Source organism: Anolis carolinensis, chromosome 6, assembly GCF_035594765.1.
Source record: "Anolis carolinensis isolate JA03-04 chromosome 6, rAnoCar3.1.pri, whole genome shotgun sequence".
Lineage (NCBI taxonomy): Eukaryota > Metazoa > Chordata > Lepidosauria > Squamata > Dactyloidae > Anolis > Anolis carolinensis.
Window position 1 is genome coordinate 24,679,688 of NC_085846.1, and position 22,964 is coordinate 24,702,651.

Genomic DNA, 22,964 nt, shown 5'->3' on the forward strand with positions numbered 1-22,964 from the left:
CGTCCACGCCAACCTCACATTTGCTTTCTATTTCGGGATCTGCCAGCGCAGCACATTATAGTCTGAAAAAGAATGGGGGGAGGTGAAAATGACAGAAGTTTCTCAGTTTCTCTCTCCTTTTTTTCCTTCTCTGTCCATTTTCACCTCCTGAAATAACACATTCTGTGGCTACTTTCCGTCCTTGAAGGATTCCATCTTTGCCACCTCACTGAATAGCAAACCTTGGAAGAGTTACTATAGTGTTTGGGCCATGCTGGCTGGAGAATGCTGAGAGTATTGGACTTTGAGAATACAAAAAATAACTTTTCTAAGCTGGTACACATGCAAACACACATTGAACAATCTTATAAAAGCTTAAGCTTGCAAGGGATTCTGGATGCTATGGTCCAAAAAGTAATAACCTGAAACCTATTAACGTCTTAAGTTATGCGATTACTACATATCCATAGCTATGTAGTACTAAGAGACCCCTGGACTGAATTATGAAAATGTGTAAGATGACACTGGCAAGATCATTTTCTTAAAATAAATTCTGCAGGATAGCAAAATTTACCATAGGTTTTGAAATCTGAGTTGTTTAACATCCGCCCTAATTTACAACAGTTCAGGTGATCCTGAGCAAAGCTGTGTCATTGGTATCTGATACATTGAAAGGAATGTAGGCCAATGCCATACTACATCTTATTAAGAAGACTATGGTCTTTATGACTGGTGCTCTTGTTGCCATTCAGCAGAGCTTGGACACATTGACTGGAATCCAATTGGGATCTAATTCTTCCACAAGTTGAATTTATCTCTGCAGAATTTAGAACTGGGCTATTTGATAACATCCATCTCTAGTAGAGGAAAGCTGTTATGTTACTACATAGCAGAGTCAGCAAAGTAACTGATGTTCAATGGGTCCAATGCATAGCAGGATCAATGGACAACAGAAAGTGCATTTTATCAGTCTTGATGCACCTTGCACCAATTCTGATATTTATCGAGCACCATTAACACACTTGTAAAAGCTCTCCAATACCTGCTTTAAAATCGATTCTGCCTCCGTGAGCAATGGAAGGTTCTGTGGCATTGGGCAGTGTGGTGCAGCCTCCCACTAGTTTGCAATGATGCAAGGAGCAGAAGCAAGGACTTTGACGGGGTTGTTTTGCTATGTTTCATCACATCATGACTCGTTGACATTAGGGGGCTGTTATATCATCCTATTTGCCAACACCACAGATGCACCTTGCACCAATTCTGATATTTATGAAGCACCATCAACAATGGTGCTATTTATGGAATGGAGATATCGATTTCTTCTTGGGAATGAGAAAATTTGTCAGTGTATTTTATGACCTCTGTATCTGCATTTCTGGACTTATTGTGGGAATAGGAAGCAATGAATAATAGCAAACAACTTCTGTTGGAAGTTATCATAGAGTTGTCTTGGTGGGTCTAGAATTTGCTATGTCCTCCAATGTGACACTATGCTAAGTTCAGGCAAAAGAATACTACAGAATTGCCTGGAGGACCTGGAAAATTCCTAGAAGGGATAAATTTTGTCAGATGCATGTAGGTGAAACCTGTTAGATAGATGATAGAGAGATGACAGATAGATAGATAGATAGATAGATAGATAGATAGATAGATAGATAGATAGATAGATAGATGATAATCCTGCCCTATCCTGCCCTATCTCCCCAATGGGGACTCAGGGCGGCCAACAACATATAACAACAATATTCGATGCCGTATAATACAATAACGAGACATTACCACCAAGTTAGACAACACACTAAAATTACATTTTAACTCAACCATTATATTAAGACATAAAAAGTTTTTGAAATTAGTGAACCACAGTATTATTGTTAGACAGGAATGCATTGGCTGTAATCCTACTGTGTAAAACTAGTGGGAAATAAAATTCTAATGGACATGTGGCCACACACCTGCTGAATAATTAAGTAGGTGGTGATGTGTAATAAGGGACATGCTGAAAAAGCTGGGTCATGACCATGTGACCTTCATGACGAGGGTTGCATCGTTCACTTTTGTCCCTGGGGGATGAAGAGCAAGCAGTGGGTATAAAAGAAGGCAGGAAGTGTATGTTCTTTCACTTGCCGTGAGTCTCTTGCTTTTTGCCATAACTCTGTTGCTGATATCTGTTACCTACGTTGTGACATAACATTAAAATCTCTGTAAGGTGAAAATCATTTTACATACTATGTTTGCCTTGACTTGTGGGGCAATTTTTTTTGCCAAAGCCTTCCTTTTTAATACCCATCCCAATTGTAACTTTTATAAAGAAAAAAAATCATCTGTTTGCTCTCAACCGATGGCTATGATGTATGCTAGAAAATGGCAGCTGTGGTATTTATAAAAAGAGTCAAAAGTATTTAAAATTGGAAAAAACACATCGTTAAACGTAGTCTGATGACGCACAGATGCAGGAATTTGGACCTTTCCACTTCTGTGCAACGTTGCAAGAAAGTTCATTTGATGTCCCTTCCTTGCAGAAATGCAGAAACAGAAATGCCTTCCCAGTGCACTTCTTCTCTTCTGACTATTGTATGTGTGTTAGCATCATTCTTTCCCTGAGAGATAGGATGGGGAAGGTGAAAATTTAGTTTCAGTTCATTTCCTTGGTAAGAATTTGGCAAAATTCACAAATGTCTTCATATTTCCAATGGAAAGAACTTGAGATTTTACACACAAAAAAAAAGAATTTGGAGAAACCAAGAACTATGTAGACTGAAGGTTTTGAATTCTTAACCCTTCAAGGTATGGGGAATTTGAACCCTTGTTTAATTCTAAATCAGAGTTTCCTTCACTTTTTCCCAGCTACTTCTCTGGAATAGCTAAAGAGAAGCCAGGCACAATACCTTCACTTTCAAATTAGGCATGGAACGAGGAGTTTGTTCACTGTGAAAGAATAAGAACTTCCTTCCTATTTTTGTTTGCTCCTTTGTTGTTCCCCCATCTACATTGTTATATAGTACAGTTTGAAACTGCATTATATAGTCAGATTAGACTCATGATGCTGGGGAAAATGGAAGGAAAAAGGAAGAGAGGTCGACCAAGGGCAAGATGGATGGATGGTATCCTTGAAGTGACTGGCTTGACCTTGAAGGAACTGGGGGCAGCGACGGCAGACAGGGAGCTCTGGCGTGGACTGGTCCATGAGGTCATAAAGAGTCGGAAACGACTGAACGAATAAAGAAGAAGAAGATTCATATAATGCAGTTCAGTGCAATTAAACTTTATTATATGAGCCTGCACTGGCCATATAATGCAGTTTCAAAGGGCATTACATGGCAGTGTAGATGGAGCCAAAAATAGCTGTCATCCTTGTGACCCAATTTCCCTGGAAGAAAGAGTTTTCATGACACTCCCATGCTCACTATCCTGACTGGCATCCTGTTAGTGCTATTTGCAAATCTACTTAGCGTATGTAATTTTTTATTTTATTTGTTGGTTATTGCAGAGGATGGTTTTATCTTCCTTCCTCCACAACATCCAAAATCTTCCCCAGGACTCTCTGTTGCATTGCAATTGCTCCTGCCTCCCTGTCCATGCCACTGTTGAATACACAACCATGCATTGGATGCTCCTGTGGGAAGCTTTGAAAAAATTCCTTTTATGGACTACAACTCCCAGTAGCCATGCTGACTGATCGAAACTGGGAATTGTGACTCAAAGAAGTGACTCTCCTAAGCTCTGCTGCAAGCCTCTTTGCTTTCTCTCACACAACTATGTTTTATATACTTTTCCAACCCATCCTCCTTCTTGTCTTTTTATCCTACACTTCCCTCCTCTTTCTCTCATTCTTTCTTTCTCCCCCCATCCACTGGCTGTCTGAGACATTTGTTTTAAAGCTTTCTGACTTTTTAAGCTATTTTTTCCACTCTGCTTGCCAAGAGCAGCTAATCAGAAACAAGCGCAGTCCTTTTGCTTCCAGACGGGAGCCCAACCCTGTCCAGAGGCACTGGATGGAGCGAGAGAGACCGAGAGGTGTCCTCGCTTTTGCAGCATATACGGATTCCTAATTAAATAGCCATCTATTATCATACCCTCTATTTCAGGGGTAGAGCAGAGAAATAAAGAATTAGAACTGAACTACAAGCTCTCAAAGGAGCCCATGGTGGTGCAGTGGATTAAACTGCGGAGCTGCTGAACTTGCTGACCGAATGGTCGGTGGTTCGAATTAGGGGAGCCGGGGAGCTCCCATTGTTAGCTCCAGCTTCTGCAAACCTAACTGTTTGAAAACATGCAAATATGAGTAGATCAATAGGTACCGCTTCGGCAGGAAGGTAACGGCGCTCCATGCAGTCATGCCAGCCACATGACCTTGGAGGTGTCTAGGGCTTAGAAATAGAGATGAACACCAATCCTCCGAGTCGGACACGACTAGACTTAATGTCAGGGGAAAACCTTTATCTTAAACTAGAAGCTCTCAAAGGTGTCAATCCAACAAAGCCAAATACTTTCTTTGGAGAATGTATGACGCCTTTCCTACTAGGAATCCAGAAGCCTACAAGCCTCACATTTCTAGAGGAGGAATTTCTCAGCCTGATTGCCTTAAGGATGTCTGTGTATACTTTATGATGGCATATGCAGAAAGAGCTTGCACACTTAAGACTTTAAAGCGGGGATAGGAATCATACAGCCAGATGTTGCTGGACTACAACTCTCATCATTCCTCAATAAAGGCTGTGCTGACTAAGTCTTCTGGGGTTTGCAGCCCATGATAGAGAGAGAGGCTAAGACTCAGCTCAAAGCTGTCTTCTCAAAGCCCATGGGGGCAAGCAGCTAGATCAGAAAGAACTCTGCTCTGCTCAAAGCTGGAAAACACCCACCCTAAGATGGTGAGAGATGCTATTGAATATATCTAGAGGTCACCAGCTTGGAAATGGTTTCCCTAAAGGAAGGAAGTCAACTGAATCCTGCCTCGGGCCATTAAGGATCATAGGAAGTTTTTCTGCACTCAATATTTTTTCCACAAAGTCTGTACTAAACTAAATCCATGTTTTACATTAGTCAGAAACAGGAATGCTCCCATAGCTGTGGAACATATATCAGTGGTTTATTTGCCTGCACATGGGGGGAATGGTATCTCTAAGGCAATTCTATGGTATGCTTTCCCAAGAGGTTATCCTAGAATGGCCCTAAAAGACATAGCAAATTCATAGAAAGGATGCCTCTTTAGGAACCTCTAGGTCAGTGGTTCTCAGTTTGTGGGTCCCCAGGTGTTTTGGCCTATAACTCCCAGAAATTCCAGGCAGTTTACAAGCTGTTAAGATTTCTGAAAGTTGAAGGCCAAAACATATGGGGACCCACAGGTTGAGAACCACTGGTCTAGGTCCTCCAATGTAACTCTATGGTATATCAGGATGGGAAGTCATGTTATATAATGATGTTTGGTCATATGTATGGTTTCAGGTCACTGCAGTCCAGCCAGGAACCTATCCTGCATGGGATAGGGGTTTTACTGTAATTGACTAACCTCTTCTAACCCAGCTTCCCCAACCCAAACCTGATGGAAACACCATTCACCACCCATGCTCCCATAACCATCCAAGTTAACCTTCTCACCATGCATCTGATGTCCCGTAATATGGGAAGATCCAATCACAAGAATAGTAGTCTCACTTGTGACTAACAGTCATAAATAGGGAACAGTCACCTTGATTTACTCATCCATAACATCCGAATTCCTGATCACTACCTGGACACAATTGTGTCCCTATTGCCATAATTATAATTCTCTTGGCTTATTTTACCAGGCATTATAGAGGTTGTGACTGAAAATATCTCAAGGGCATGAGATAGCTTGCCCCGGCTTTGTTATATAGAAGGCAATTGAAGTTTCTTTCCACCAAAAGTTAACAACTTCCATTTGGGATTTAGTCACTCTCCAGATACCTGACTAGCAGGCTAAATAACTCGAATTAAAGAATGCATGAACTGAACTTTCCATTGTAATTCAATCTCAACTCTTTCCTTAATGGTGACGTATGCTACTTTGTACGGTTTGCCCATTGAAATACAAAGACTGACCTACTAAGCACTCTACAAAGAGAGGTTCTATTCCTATCCATTCTATTAAATGTTTGAGACGTTTCTGTACATTTGAAACATACTTTCTACTGCTGAACTAAAACAGAAAGCTTACTTCAAGAACATTGTAAAATGCATGGATGGAAGGATCTTGCTTTCTCCCATGCTTGAATATTTTTAGATCTCAGAATTTTATGTCAAATACATTTGAGATTTTTATTACGATCTTTAATAGACATACAGGTTGATCATCTCTCAGCCGGAATTCTGAAATGCTCCAGAATTTATAATTGTCCACATGAGTGGTTGACATAAGTGATACCTTTGATTTCTGGCAGTTCAATGTACATTGTTTCATGCACAACATTATGAGAATATTGTATAAATTATTTTCAGGTTATATGTTTAAGGTACAAAGAAACATAAATATATTTTGTATTTAGACTTGGACACCATTTCCAATATACAGTAGAGTCTCACTTATCCAAGCCTCACTTATCCAAGCCTCTGGATTATCCAAGCCATTTTTGTAGTCAATGTTTTCAATATATCATGATATTTTTGTGCTAAATTCATAAATATAATAATTACAGCATAACATTACTTCGTATTGAACTACTTTTTCTGTCAAATTTGTTGTATAACATGATGTTTTGGTGATTAATTTGTAAAATCATAACCTAATTTGATGTTTTATAGGCTTTTCCTTAATCCCTCCTTATTATCCAAGATATTCGCTTATCCAAGCTTCTGCCTGCCCATTTAGCTTGGATAAGTGAGACTCTACTGTGCCTGATAATGTGTATATGTGCAAATACAGATATTCTAAAATCCCCCCCCCCCAAAAAAAAGAATAAAACAACAAACTCAAAACACTTCTGGTCCAAAGGATTTTGAGAAAGTACTACACAATCTGTACACACACTACTCATTTGTGCTATCCAAATTCTCGCTCTTCATAATGTAGTATAAAACTGTAAACAGACACTCCAGCATTGTGGGAGAAATGTTTCTGCAGGCCAGATTCTGGTAGACACCCCCCCCCTCCACCCCATATCTGCTTTCGCGTGCCTTCTGAAAACAGACAGGTAGCCAGATAGCGGTTTTTGGTCTGCTGCCAAAAATATGGCTAGATCTGGCCCATTGGTGGCAATGGGGAACTTACAAGACCCTCCCTTTCTGTTTGGAACCTTTTCCTTTTTTCCCTTCAAGTGAACCTGGGTTTCAGCAACGGGGTTAAGGAAGCATGCCATGTGCTACTGAATAGGGAAGGAGGAGTTGTGATCGGCTGCCATGTGGTCCCATAACGGATGAAAAAACATGACATTACGGCCATCTGACCAAGTCAAATAAGCCGAATTGGCCGAAGGGGACTGACCATTCTGAATCTATGCACAAGCCTAGTGCATGGTCTTTTGAGACAACACATGTGTTAAATTTAATATAAACTTTGTTGTATTGCACCTCATTAAAAAGGGACATATGTGTGGGAGGGAAGTACAAAAACATGACATAGTTGGAAATGTGTGCCCTGACTGCTCAATGTAGGATCTTGATCTAGGTGTTTCCCGGTCCTCTAAAATATTGTCTTCTGCCATGACAGGTTCAGTTTACTCTGATTTGTAAGACCTCTAGTAAATACGATTTTCCCAATCAGTGTGAGGTGTGTGTCTTCCCTTGCCAGAAGTCCTTGGTGAATCACAAAGTATACTCCAGGAACCCACATCTTTCCCACATAGTCAGTTTTTGACTATTGTCTATTCACTCTCTTCCTGGGCTATGACCTTCAAGAGAAAGGAAGAATAAAATAACCACCCATGAACAAAGGTTTCACCTTTCTATCTTGAGCTTAAGAGTCTCTTACACATTGATGGACATGTCTGGCAGGAGAATTTGTTCCCACATGGATTTGAGGGAAAGGGCTATGGCCAGTTGCATGATTAGTCTTGGCAGCGTCTCTGTTAGTTCTTGAATCTTCACACCTGGAGAACAGCGCAACTCCCAAAACAGCTGGTCAGCTCTGCATACCACTGCCACTGCAAAATATGAATGAATTTATCAAAAGTCACAACTGTTATCAGATTCAGGATGGAGAGAACTGGAGGGATCCCACCTTCCCCCCTTTTAATCAAATACAAAATAATTTAAACCCAACAAATTTCTCCACCTCACTAGCCTTATTATACAAATTAGGCTCATTCACTTTTATGTTGATACTGTATAAAATTCTGAAGGATCCCTTTCTGGACCAGACAAAAGAAAAGAGCATCAGTGGTGATGTACAAGTTTGAGATATATTGCTCATGAGAAAAGGCTGTAAGACCTAGCTGTGATTGGCTAAGAGAACATATTCAGAAATGATATGATAGCAATTTCAAGTATTTTAAAAGCTGCTGTGTAAAAATGAATCCCTTTTTAGAAGAGGCTTTGAGAGAATGATAAGAAGCTACATTTTTTTTGAAGTAGCAATCAAATCTACTTGGACTGGACAGAAATAAAGCCGTTCTGATTCCTCTGTTTTCTTTTACCAAGACTGCACAGTTTTAGAGGTAATTCTGAATCACCTGCTCTTTTTTATGGTAGAACAAATGCATTAGGAATCTATAGTTCAATGTTTAATATGCAATTATACATTAATGTCCTTGCTTTCTGCCAACCTAGCAGTTTGAAAACATGCAAATGTGAGTAGATAAATAGGCACTGCTTTCGTGGGAAAAGGCAAAAAGATGCGCCAAGCAGTCATGCCGGCCACACAACCAGGAGGTAACTACACAGGTTTCTCAGCTTGGAAATGGAGAAGAGCACCTCCCCCAGAGCCAGACATGAGCACCGCTTCCAGCCGAAAGTGAAAGGAGAAGCCTTTGCCTTTGTCTGTGTATGTGTGTCTCATTGTAACAAGGCTTTGAATGTTTTTCTTTATATACTATAATCTGCTCTGAGTCCTCACAGGGTGAAGGGCAGGATATAAATTATTATTATTATTATTATTATTATTATTATTATTATTATTATTATTATTGTATGACACAGCAAACAGGATAGATATGCTGGATTTCGTATCACAAAATCATAAGTCGAACACTTCTCAAGTGTCTAGGACTGTGTGATGTATTTTCGGATGATCCGCGCAGATCCCAGTAGGGTGGCCTTTTGCAGTTGGCAGATAGTAATTTTGTCAATGCCTATTGTTTCCAAATGTCGGCTGAGATCTTTTGGCACGGCACCTAATGTGCCGATCACCACCGGGACCACCTGTACTGGTTTCTGCCAGAGTCTTTGAAGTTCAATCTTGTGGTCCTGATAGTGGCTGAGTTTTTCCTGTTGTTTTTTGTCAATGTGACTGTCACCTAGTATGGTGACATCAATAATCCAAACCTTTTTCTTTTCCACAACTATGATGTCTGGTGTGTTGTGTTCCAGAACTTTGTCAGATTATTATTATTATTATTATTCTCCATGTTGTATCTTCTGGTTACTACCAATACGCAGATATGCATGGATGATATTTCTAGATATTTGAAAAAATAAAGAAAGAGTTGTGTGAATTTACTGTATGACAGAATCTCCCAGTCATAATACCAAATATGAACCCCGGGAGATGATCAGCAACTTGCAAGCATCAGACAAAACCCAACATGAAATCCCTAACTTCCTTTGCTTCCTTAAATATGGTTTATGAAGCCTTAGAATCTTGTATGACTCAAGATGTTTAGGAATTCTAATAATGTGTTGTGGCTCTTATATTATGAAGCCTTCCCTATTTTACTTTTTTTCCTGATATTCTTTGACTGGTTCAGCGGGCATCACAGCTTTCCTTTGGGATCCTGCTGGTTTGTCTTGCCAGGATCCAGCTGCCTGAAAAGATATTTTCTGCAGTCCACTAGCCCACCTCGGGGAAGGATAAATCATGGGGAAGCCCTTTCACGTATACACCACTGCCTCTCCAAGCATCTCTGCAGCAGAATTGCTGATTGCTTCTCTCTTGGGACATTCCTTTGGGATCATTACTCATCTGGAGTTGTCCCTAAAAGGAGAGGCATTCTCATGACAAGGAAAGGGGGAGAACTGCGGTCAGGACTGCAAGCAGCTGAAAACAGAGGAGGACTTCCTACTACAGCTCCAAAGAACAGAGAGAAATAGAAAGAAAGGGAGAGAAAGAAAAAGGAGGAAAGAAGGAAAGGGAATATATTAGAAGAAAAAAGAAATTAAGTTAGAAGGAAAAAGGGGTTACAAATCCTTTTTGGTAAGGCAAGAAAGACAAATGAAATAAATGTATCAGGACAAACAAAAGAAATTCGAGATGTGAGTGGGAAGGAAGACACACACTTTTGCTGCTACAACAGAAAGTTATGGATGGAGTAGGACTTATAAAAGAAGGTTCAGCTGGTACATCGGTTCAGCGTCTGGAAAGCCAAGAAGACGCCCCTTGATTTTCTGACGGAAAGCAGCTATGTTCTGCCTTTCAAAATTTATCTCAGGCCCCTTCTACATTCCAGGATCTGATCCCAGATTATTTGCTTATCCCAGATTATCTGATAGTGGAGACTCAGATAATCCAGTTCAAAGCAGATAGCCTGGAACCAGATCCTGGGATATAAGGGCAGTGTAGAAGGGGCCTCGGGAGCTTTGTGGAAAATAGAGAAATAAGGGAATTGTCCTCCCCATCTCTCCCTATGAAATGTTCCTTACCTCCCCATTTTTCTAGCATTGCAGTAACCTAAAACCTCAGTTGAACAGTTAGAAATGCAGATTAACTATCCAAAGTAAAGGGCAGGCAAAGTTACCATGGGAATGTAAATATTTTCTAATGTTTCACTCCCTGAAATGCTAGAAATTTAGGGACTGAAAATATATTTCTTGATGTGGGTCAGCATTTGTATTTGGGGAAACATATCCAAATTTCCCTGATAGCTATATGGCTGCTCCTCAGTTCTTTAAATTTCTTGACTTGCCATCTCAGCTCAATTTGTGGTTGACACCAAGTTCTGTAATTTTAACAATGCATACACACTTATGGTATCTATACAAATACACTATGCTTTCTGTATCTACAGGATGAGTAACTGTGTTTTCAGTTACCTGTATCTGACAAAATGCATTATCTAGATTCTGTAGGAAATTCTATGGTATGCTTTTGTTCGAAATTACAATGTAGAGCCTCACCAGAGGTCCTAGAATATTCCTAGAAAGGATATTTCACTATAACATTATAGGTCCTCCAGTCTGTAGCAACTTCAGGTGGAATCATAGAGTTGGAAGAAACCTCATGGGCTATCCAGTCCAACCCCCTGCCAAGAATCAGGAAAATTGCATTCAAGGCACCCCTGACAGATGGCCATCCAGCCTTCTATTAAAAAGCCTCCAAAGAAGAAGCCTCATCCACACTCCAGGGCAGAGAGTTCCACTGCTGAACAGCTCTCACAGTTAGGAAATTCTACCTAATGTTCAGGTGGAATCTCCATTCCTGTAGTTTGAGACCATTCCCCTAGTCTCCAGGGCAGGAGAAAACAAGCTTGCTCCCTCCTCCCTGTGACTACCTCTTATATATTTATACATGGCCATCATGTGTCCTCTCAGCCTTCTCTTCTGCAGGCTAAACATGCACAGTTTTCACTCTCGAATGATGACAGTTCCTCCACCAAATCTGAACTGCATAGCAAAATATGAAACACTGTAATCCTATCAATTCTCATTAGAGGAGATTGGTTACTGGACAAACGAATAGAAAAATGGAATCAGTTTATAATGTTTCGGAAAAGTAAATATCGTTGGACCATGTGTTTTCATTTCCTTATTGTATAAGATTTTTAGATTGTGAGTGTGTTGATCATTGCGTAATCTTTTAAAAAAAAATGGTAGCAGTGAGAATGGAAGAAAAGGAGGGTGTCACAATTAAAGTAATTGACACATGGCTGCCTTCTGGTTCTTATATACTATCTTTTCAAAGCTTGAACTTAAGCTCCCTTTTGTTCTATATTTCAATACCTGTGGTTATAAGGGGGAAATGAAGTAATCATTTTTAAAGAGGAGCCAGTGTGGCGCAATGATTAGAGAATTGTACTATGACCTGAGTTTTAATTCCTCCTTGGCCATGAAAGCCCACTGGGTGACCTTGGGTGAATCACACTATTTTAGTCTCTTGAAAGCTACCAAGAGTAGAATATTTGCAGACAGAGTGCAAGAGCAACAGTCTGACTCTGCCTCATATTAGACTTAGCCCTGATCTTAATGGGCTTCACTTTGGGTATGAGTGCATGCTATACATATGCTGTACAATGATGCACAAACTTCAAAGAGGAGAATCATTACTTCCTTTTTCCAGACCCAAACTCTGGGAGAATTATGCAAATATGAAATAATTCTTATAAAATGAATGGCAGGCAACAAAGGGAGGAGGGAAGAAAATGGGACAGAGGGCAGTCCCCCAGGCATTTCTTCCTTGAATCTCCCATGTCATACTTATGCTTGCTTGTGCCAGTTTGGAAGGCAGAGGCAAAGCCAAGCAGAAAGCAAAGGGGGTATCAGATCAGGAATCCAAACTCTGGCAGTAGAACATTTTTGTATGTGATGACTGGAAGGGAGGAATCAGCTAAGGAAAGGGTTACACGGTCAATTGAAGGCCCTCCCCCTCCTCCTCCTTCTCCTCCTCCTTGTCCCACCACTCCAAGATGATGCATCTACCAAAGCATTTCTTGTTCCACTTGGCTCTCAGCAAGAGGCAGCATTATCTAAAGTTTTCAAAGGACCGCAGTCAGAGTTTCCACCTACTGCTCAAAAACTGGTTTTATGTGGGGGTTCCTTCCTACACCCCCCCTTCCACACACACACACACACACACACACACACACACGCCAACAACAACAATAACAACAACTTGGAAATAGGATTAAACATGACAGTGTAGACAGTGGTCATGAGTCTCTGCAGAATAGGTATAAGGTGGAAAGAGAACATAGTAGGGATGGAGAGAAGAAGACAAGGGAGAAGGATCTACGGATACAATTTTTGCTAATTTTCTTTCTGAAGGAAGCCACAAGTAATTTTAGCCACTTTTTTGTTACTGTAAGAGGAAAAACTGCTCCGTTTTTGAAGATCTTTTGTGACTTTTTCTGGACAAAATGTGCATGATATATCAGTGCAGAAAATGCTGGTTCCTGTGCACAAAGCAATGTTTCCCATACAAAGATATCACATGTGACTTTGAATACAAGTCCCAAACTAATAAGATTCCCATCAGGATTTTTGTCATCAGGTATCTCAACACTCTAGAAATACATTTTTCAAAACTTCTTGAATATTCTTCCTATCTCTTCAATGATCTAGATGGTGGAAATGCACAGTTATACAAGATACAGGGCCAGTAGTCAGTTAACCACTGAATGTGACATAAACACCAGGGATGGGCTCAGTATCATCTCTTTCTTGATACTCTCAGGGCACAGTGGGGAATGCTTTGAGTACCAGAGGATGATGTTCTTAGTTGGCTTTTTGGACCATGAAAAAAATTGTCTTTCTGGACTACACTTCCAATAATTCCTGAACCAGCTGGAGATTTGTACAAAAATGTAATTTCCCAAGATCTACTAAAAACATTATCCAGAATCTTGTTTGGGGAGTTAGGAATGAATAAGCATTGTAAATATGATGCTATACAATGACTCCCATCCCAATCTTTACAATCCCCGTTTACCAGGCAGCAGTTGCTGCAATTGATGAAGGTCAGTTTTCTTGTTGATCAGGAAGCAGTTGGCAGGTGGTCCTCATGCTTCCATGAATGATCTCCAGTGCAACAGGCAAAAGCAAGGCTCCTGTCACAATTCCCTCTCATGCAATAAAAGAGATTGGAGCATCAATTTCTGCTTTCTGAGCAACAGGGAAACAGACTCCTGCTTATTGCATCAACTACTGCACATTAACTGGTGACTGTGGAATTTCCATGGTGCATATATACCCTTCCCCAAAAATAAAGACTGTATAATGATCATGAATACAAAATAATCACAAATGTGTAACTCTTCGTTATGCATTCATAACTGCCCAACAGATTTCCAGGCCCCATTGGTTGCTGAATTATCTTTTACACCATTTTTGGCTTTCCATCTCGTTTTAAAAGCATATTGTAGTTGTTCTACTAAGAACAGGTCTATTGTCAGAATTGATATGACTGTGGGATCTGGATATTTGAAACCTACAAACTGATTCCTCCACTCCCACAGTAGTTATCTGAGTGGTGAGAAGTCCCAAGAACTGGGCCAGCCATACTATGAGGTAGAATGAATTGTCTGCCTGAGCAGGCAGATGTCAGGATGTTATGAAAGGGCTAAGGAGTATTTATAAAACTGTCTGTCTCAAAAGCCAAAACGGCCTTACTGTCTTTGGATATAATGCACCCTGGCTTGCTGCAGGAGTGCGTAGATATTTGCTGCTCTGATTCAGGCAACAAAATGCTTTGGGTCACCCAGTGAGTTCCATAGCTTAGTGAGGCTAGATTTACACTGCCATATAATCCAGGTTATCAAATCAGATAATCCACATTATCTGCTTTGAACTGGATTATATGTCTACACTACCATGCAATCCTGCTCAAATCAGATAATCTGGATTTTACATGGTTGTATAGATGGGGCCAGAGATGCTGCAGCTAGATCTTTCATATCCCAGGGATGGCGGCAGATGCTAGTTGCTCCAACATGACTTTATGGTAATTTGTGATGTGAGCAAACCACTGATAAGACCTAGATAATTCCTAAAAGTGGACATATTTTATCTGATGCAAGTAAATGAAATCACAGGGATCAGTCTTGCAGGAACAGAAGTTCTACTGTATGTGCCTTTCCAGATCGAATATAGCCCTCAAATAGAAGATATTTCTCATAGAATCATAGAATAGTAGAGTTGGAAGAGATCTCATGGGCCATCCAGTCCAACACCCCGCTAAGAAGCAGGAAATCGCATTCAAAGCATCCCCCACAGATGGCCATCCAGCCTCTGCTTAAAAGCCTCCAAAGAAGGAGCCTCCACCACAGTCCGGGGGAGAGAGTTCCACTGTCGAACAGCCCTCACAGTGAGGAAGTTCTTCCTGATGTTCAGGTGGAATCTCCTTTCCTGTAGTTTGAAGCCATTGTTCCGCGTCCTAGTCTGCAGGGCAGTAGAAAACAAGCTTGCTCCCTCCTCCCTATGACTTCCCTTCACATATTTGTACATGGCTATCATGTCTCCTCTCAGCCTTCTCTTCTGCAGGCTAAACATGCGTAGTTCTTTAAGCCGCTCCTCATAGGGCTTGTTCTCCAGACCCTTAATCTCAATCTTTTCTCTGGTGATGATGGCCCCTTATAAAGATGTAGAATTTAGCAAGTATTCCATTGCATGATCTACAAACCAGCCATGTCTCTCCCAGAAAAGCTCAAAACTATAATGGAAGGCAAGAAAGGTCGTGGCCAGATATGAATCAACTAACAAGCAATATGTTGTTTTTGCTGCTGCTGCTGCTCTATTTGTTTTGCATTGTACTAATGAAATCACTGGCATTGTGGACTGAGCTTCAATAAACTATCTTTTTTCAAGCCATCCTTTTTCCATTTTAGTTTGTGAGAGGAGCAAGAAATCTTGGTTCTGCTTAGAGTAGACACATTAAAACCAATGGGTCACAAGTCAACCTTAACTCAAGTTCTATTGATTGATTGCAATGAGTCTACAACCAGAATGCCTGGGTCTCAGTCCAGCCTCCTCCTTCACTCTCAACATATGTTTGAATGCCAGGCTATAGCTACATCATGGCAAAACTAAATGCAATTAAGGACAGCAAAACTAAATAGAGGCATACAGCTGGTGAGATGGGTAATTGTTGTCCTTTTGATTGACCTTCTTCTCTACTTCTATATGCTTCAGTGGGCTTTTAAATCATATTCCTTTGCCTTCCTAGACACATACTAGGAAGCTATTTATACCTGCCCCAACCATCCTCCTTCCTCCACCTCGACCCTGCCAGGCAGGGCTGGGCTGCTGCATTTAATCTCTGCCTGACCTAAATAAACACCTCTTTCTCTGCATCTGACTTAAGTAGGGAAATGATGCAGAAGGTTCCACCAGCAAAACACTTCAGTCCTCAAACTAACTAGAACTTGTTTTCTCTTGTCCTTTGGTGGGATGTTTGAAAAGCTAATGCTAAGTCCCAGTACGTGGTACCAAAAAAGTACCAATGAGCATATATAGAATATTTCTTTCTCACTAGGAATAGGAGATAACGTTTCTGAGAATGAGAAATCATCATTTTGAAAAGAGATTTCCAGCAACAGCTACGCTTTCCACCATCATTAAAATTACACCCCAAAAGCCACTAGTTTGTTTTGCACAAGATGTATGTCAAAGCCTGTATGGGAGAGAGGCAACAGATTGGGAAAGGACCAGTCCAAGTATATCTACACTCCAGTTTGAAACTTTTCCAACATCCTCTTATTCTATGCATCCATCTTTCTGGACCAAGTTATCCCACTAAAAAAAACCAAACTTTAAAAGAGTCCCTTTGGGGAGATGGGGCGGGGTATACAAATAAAATAAAATTATTATTATTATTATTATTATTATTATTATTATTATTATTATTATTATTAAGCAAGGGCTACTATACAATTAAACAGGAAATAACATTTTCAAACTAGGAGCATGCTGAAAATTCCCCCAAAATCCATGGATAAGTGAAATGTTCTGAAATTTGGTGGGCTAAGAATGGTAAATGTGTTCGACTGGTGTAGCGCGTTTCACCCCAATAGCTGTAAAAATGAGGAAGAAAGGAGCCCCTAAAGTTTCTCCAATTATTGTAATTTTGAGCAATTGCCAATTACTATACAAAATAGTAACGAATTTTCGTTTCTTGTTTTAGTAACAAATTTTTGACTAACTATACTTTAGAAACACTTTAGAAATGTAACACCAGCACCCCCAGTTTTGTAATGACCTTTGAACCATTTTTTTTATGAATCACATATGCCTAGTAGGTATAATAGGCTGAAACATAGTGTCCAGTCTTGCTATATGGTCATTGGAAATCCTTGCAGATGAAGTGCAAGGCCTTATACATGCTGGAGGCTTCCCTGGATTTTTTATCATTGCTAAAGTATTGCAGTTCAAAGTTATCCAGGTGAGACCACTATCGATGATCAAGAATCTGTGATACCTGTAGTAGTAGTAGTAGTATTAGTAGTAGTAGTTGTAGATGTTGTTGTGTGCCTTCAAATCATTTCTAATTTTTGGTGACCCTAAGGCAAAATTATCATGGGATTTTCTGTTGAAAATGTGTCTTATCTAAGATCATCCAGTGGGTTTCCATGGCCAAGCAAGAAATCAAACCTTCGTCTTCAGAATCATAGTGTAATCCTCAAAACCCTAAACCAGAATGGCTCCTATAGTTACTGCATTGACTCTGTTATAAAGAACTAAGGACCTCATCAGATGAAGGTCCTCAAGCGATGTGGCGAATTTGGCAGGCAGCAGGGGAAAACTGTTGTCCCATGCCCCGCATTGGCTGCTGTGTCGCTTTCGTCATCACATCAGGGAAAGCATTGCTGCTTGGCTTTGCTCTCCCCAGCTGTGTGATGAAGTAGTAGGTTTGTAAGTCGATTAAGTAGCGATAGCAAATGATCAACATGTACACAATCAGCTCTGATCTCATGACATTGCTCTATAACATATCAAAATGTTCAGACAATCAATCACCAGTCCTGGTCCGTTTCATGCCATACATAAATTGCAATATGATTCTACCCATAAAGGAAAAGGGGAAATAAACCAAGGCTGTAGATGGCTGAAGGAACAGATCCTCAACCACAATGCCATCCCAAGTATTCTGTCATCTTCCACGTTCAAGCTTGCTACCATCTTTCCCCCTCCCCTAACCACAGATGCCGACGTGGACAGCTGTTTTGCAGGCGCAGATGCTGAGCTGGAGTCCTGAGGACGTGTCTGCTGCTCCTCCCAGCTGGAAACTCCAGCAAACCTTCTGCTACTCCTCCTCTTCTTCCTTTTCCTCCTCCTCCTCCTCTTTGTGTTTTTGGTGTGGGAGCCAGTAGGAATAGCTGATCTTTGAAGGAGGTGGAGGTGGGAGTTTGAGGAGAGCGACCAAGATTAAAGACCGCCTTGCATTGGAGGCAGAAAAAAAATTAAAGTGAATGACAGAGAAGACCAAAAGAATGGCAAAAGGAGGGGAGGAGAGAGAAAGAGGGGGAAACCAATCTGGGCACAGGAGCTGACCAAAATTCTTTATGGCTTGGGTTTCCTTTTTCAGCAGCAGAAAGGCATCTGCTTTCAATTATGGGATGTGTGTAGGATTTGCTGTACTGTATAACACAATTTTGGTCCTTCTGTGTGTCTCGGGGGGAGGGCTCCTTGCCTTCAAAAGTAGATATTTGTGCACACTTCTCGTTGCTGCTATGGTGTAAGAGCTGTGGATGAGAATTTCATTAATTAGAATGTTGGAGGTTCGAATCCGGGGAGTGGGGTGAGCTCCCACTGTTAGCCCCAGCTTCTGCCAACCTAGCAGTTTGAAAACATGTAAATGTGAGTAGTTCAATAGGTACCACTCCGGCAGGAAGGTAATGGCGCTACATGCAGTCATGCCAGCCACATGACCTTGGAGGTGTCTACGGACAATGCTGGCTCTTTGGCTTAGAAATTGAGGTGAGAACTAACCCCCAGAGTTGGACATGACTAGGCTTAATGTCAGGGGAAAACCTTTACCTTTACTACCTTGCAATGGTAAATACTGGACATGATGTCAGCCAATGTTTTGTGCATTGGGGCAGCACAAATATAGTTTTCACCAAAAAGTCATAAACCATGAGAAAATATTGAAAAATGCACAAATGCCCATGCTTCTGCAAAGCCAGAGTGGGTGGGAGAAATAATTATTTGAAATGGATTATTATTGAGTGGCTATAAACCAGAGCACAGTTCAAATCTCCAAAGTGCCACATCAACTCAGGACCTATCCAGAAGATGAGCAACAGGTGACTTTACAGAGCCTACACCCACAGAGCTCCCTGGAGTATAAGCAGAAATGAAGTGTAACCAGATGATAAATAAATGTATGTAAAGAGAGAACTGTTCTGGAAATGTGTGAGTGGGATGTGTCTATGAAACCTGTGTGTGAGACAGAGGCAAATATGTGTGTGCTCTGACCCGACCCACCGCTAACAATACACCCTCTAACATGCTTCCCCGATGCCAATGCAGCCCTTGGGGCAAAATGGATTTCCTACCTGTAGTAAAGAAAAACTGCAGGCATTTCTCCTTTCTCCCAAATGGGAGGACTAAAAAACAAACCCTCTGGAATGAAATCATGACATAACTGAAGGGGGCAGTTAGGATCCCTCAATGTTACCACCATACTTATTTAATATTCCTCTTTGGCAGCACGCTCTAACTCTGCTGGAGAAAAGAGAGTTTGCAGACAAACAGTCTTGCTTCCTCTCCTCCACCTGAAATTCAATCTTTCAAAAAACTTTTAAAGGTTACAGTTTGATGGCGCTGAGAAAAGGTGCCTTCCTAGCCAACAGCAGGGTTGGAAATTGTATGAAAAAATCATTTGCCAGAATAGAAACAAAGTAAAAGTAGAAGCATTCCATAGACTTCCTTTCCTAAGCACTACAATGGCATTGAGTGTTTGGAAAGAGGAATGCATGGTTATTGTTGCTCCGAATGCATCATCAAAACGACAGAAGACAGTGATTGCATTAAATTTATATGTGGTGACAGAGGCAAATTTAAAACAACAGCTGTCATTTCAATGGAAATATCAGGCATTTCATTCTAGTCAGGAAGACTATGATGAGGTGGCATATCCTCCAACATTTCACAGATGAAAACTGGAACATGTGTGGCCAAGTGACACTAGAGTGTAGCCAAGATGGCAAATGTTACTATGAGAAAGAATACGTAAGACAGAAGAGGCTGCAGCAGTTTCTTTTGCCTGAGTCTACTGATCAGGGCATGATTTCTACCCCCTCCTCTCCTAAGTTCATTGAATTTAAACTAGTTTTGCACTTTCCGGGCCCAATTCAAGGTGCTGGTTTTGACCTTTAAAACCCTAAACGGTTCAGGCCCTACTTACCTATCTGACTGCATCTCCTCATACCAGCCTGCCCGAACATTAAGATCGTCCAGTGAGGCCCTCCTCTCATTGCCACCAAATGTAGTTGGTGGTGACAAGAAGGAGGGCCTTCTCGGTGGCTGCTCCAACCCTTTGGAACTCCCTCCCCAAGGAGGTTAAAACAGCCCCCTCCCAGTCATCTTCCAAAAAGCAGCTAAAGACCTTCCTGTTTGCACAAGCTTTTGATGAATGACAGGAAGGCTAACTTTTAGTGAGTTGTGCTAAGTTCACCATCCGTTTTGGTGAGTTTACCCGAAGTAATTGTATTTGACTAATGTTTTTAAATATGTTTATTTATTTCTCATTGTAAATTTGGTTTTATATCTTATTATTATATATATGTATGGTGATTTGTATTGTTTTATGATGTTGTGAGTCACTTTGGGTCCCATTTAGGGAGAAAAGTGGGATACAAATAAATTACTATTATTATTTATTGTATGACACAGCAAACAAGATAGATATGCTGGATTTCGTTTCACAAAATCACAAGTCGAACACTTCCCAAGTGTCTAGGACTCTGTGATGTATTTTCGGATGATGCGCGCAGATCCCAGTGTGGCCTTTTGCAGTTGACAGATCATGATTTTGTCAATGTCTATTGTTTCCAAATGCCGCTGAGGATATGATCAATGGCTGTGCTGGCAGTAGTGTAACTACCGGCAGGTCCAATCAAGTCAGAGAGGTCTGAGCTGAGGAGTGGAACTAAGAGCATCTAACCCATTAGCATTATGGATAAACCAATCAAAACAAAGTCTATACTGGCTCTGTCGTCGCTCAGGATAAAAAGGATCGCAGTGGATGCTGCTGATTCTGGACCTCCATCGACAAGTGGGCTACAGAATCAAAATACAAATGAACAGACACAGAAGCAGCAGAAATATACAATTCAAGAAAACTGCATTATTATTATTATTATTATTATTATTATTATTATTATTATTAATTCGGGTTGCAGCAATTGAAGCAAGGTGCATATAAAGGGGGGAGTGAGAAAGGAGAAAAACAAACATTTCAGGAACAGCTGTAAAGGTGGGAGCACAGAGGAGAAATTGGGACTGTCCCTATCAAACTGGTATGAGGAGCTAGTGTGGTGTAGTGGTTTGACTACTGGACCACATTCTGGAGACCAGGATTCGAATAACTACTTGACCAGAGCAACCCATGGGTGAATTTGAGCAAATCATATTCTCTCACTCTGAGTGGAAGGCAGGAGCACTTCTCTGCCCTTAATAAATCTTGCCAAGAAAACCTCATGATGGATTCACCTGCCTTAAGATGGAAATACCTTGAAGGTATGCAACAACAAAAAGTGAGCTATAAATCTGCCTGCTCAGATTGGTGTCTAAGTATTCCATGTGGATGGATGACTTCAAGATCCCCGATTTCTTATTCTCTTTTGGTTCTTTAACTTCAAACTGGACATGGACTAGATGGCCTTCAGACTGGGGACATATTTGAATTGAGAGCTATGTTTTGATGGCTTTTCAAGTAAAGGGTTTTGTTTGGTAAAATAGGACAGTCATTATGCTTGCTCCACAAAGCAATTGGAGCAATTTCATTCCCAGTTAAGACAAGGGTGGGCAGCTGCAATGGGTCTGGAGTTCAGCTTTCAGTCCCACAGATGTTGCAGAAGTTGCAAAGATGGAGTGTAATATCTCATGAAAAGTTGAGTTCAGAGACTCAAACTCATTTACATTCAACATAGCGAGAGAGAGAGAATCATAGAATCATAGAATCATAGAATCATAGAATAGTAGAGTTGGAAGAGACCTCATGGGCCATCTAGTCCAACCCCCCGCTAAGAAGCAGGAAATCGCATTCAAAGTACCCCCGACAGATGGCCATCCAGCCTCTGCTTAAAAGCTTCCAAAGAAGGAGCCTCCACCACAGTCCGGGGGAGAGAGTTCCACTGCCGAACAGCCCTCACAGTGAGGAAGTTCTTCCTGATGTTCAGGTGGAATCTCCTTTCCTGTAGTTTGAAGCCATTGTTCCGTGTCCTAGTCTGCAGGGCAGCAGAAAATAAGCTTGCTCCCTCCTCCCTATGACTTCCCCTCACATATTTGTACATGGCTATCATGTCTCCTCTCAGCCTTCTCTTCTGCAGGCTAAACATGCCCAACTCTTTAAGCCTCTCCTCATAGGGCTTGTTCTCCAGACCCTTAATCATTTTAGTCGCCCTCCTCTGGACGCTTTCCAGCTTGTCAGCATCTCCCTTCATCTGCGGTGCCCAAAATTGGACACAGTATTCCAGGTGTGGTCTGACCAAGGCAGAATAGAGAGAGAGAGAGAGAGAGAGAGAGAGAGAGAGAGAGAGACCGAGACCCTTTCTAGTTGGTTTACCATTTGGCTGTTTTCCTGGCTTGCTGGTCTTCTACGTGCAGGGATTTTGTTGCTTTGCAGGAGGATCCAAATGCGTTATTTCCCCACCTGACAATCAAGACATAGATTTACTACTTCAGAAAAGAAATATCTCTTTATTCTATCTTAGTGCTGTAAGGTGAATCAATTGAATTTTGCGAAAAAGCAAGACACTATTGCTAGCTGAAGACAAAGTTGTCAAAGGCAAAAACTGGGAAGATACTCCAAAGAAAAAGGCAATACCAGGCTTCTTTTTTTGGTCAGCAGCACAGACAATGTTCTGCCAGACCAAACTCCCAGCATTGAGACACGTGGCATTTGGGTTTCATTCCCTGTCTTTCTTGCCTGGAATGAGGTCAAAGTAAAGGGATGAAATCTGAGGTATAAATTATCTCCACCCACATTTTTCCTCCTAGCA

General features: G+C 41.0%; 1 long non-coding RNA gene across 4 annotated transcripts in view; it reads right to left on the minus strand.

Moving 5' to 3' along the window:
• Positions 1 to 6,237: 6,237 nt before the first annotated feature.
• LOC134292590 (uncharacterized) overlaps positions 6,238 to 22,964 on the minus strand; it is a 90,635-nt gene continuing 73,908 nt past the window's right edge. For 3 of the 4 annotated variants that reach the window (XR_009999844.1, XR_009999843.1, XR_009999841.1), the window contains 2 exons: positions 22,529 to 22,615; positions 19,553 to 21,021 (listed from right to left, as the gene is read on the minus strand). This is a non-coding gene — a long non-coding RNA (uncharacterized LOC134292590). Of the gene's footprint in view, positions 8,079 to 19,552; positions 21,022 to 22,528; positions 22,616 to 22,964 lie in introns of those variants that run through there. The other variant, XR_009999842.1, reaches the window with a different exon arrangement.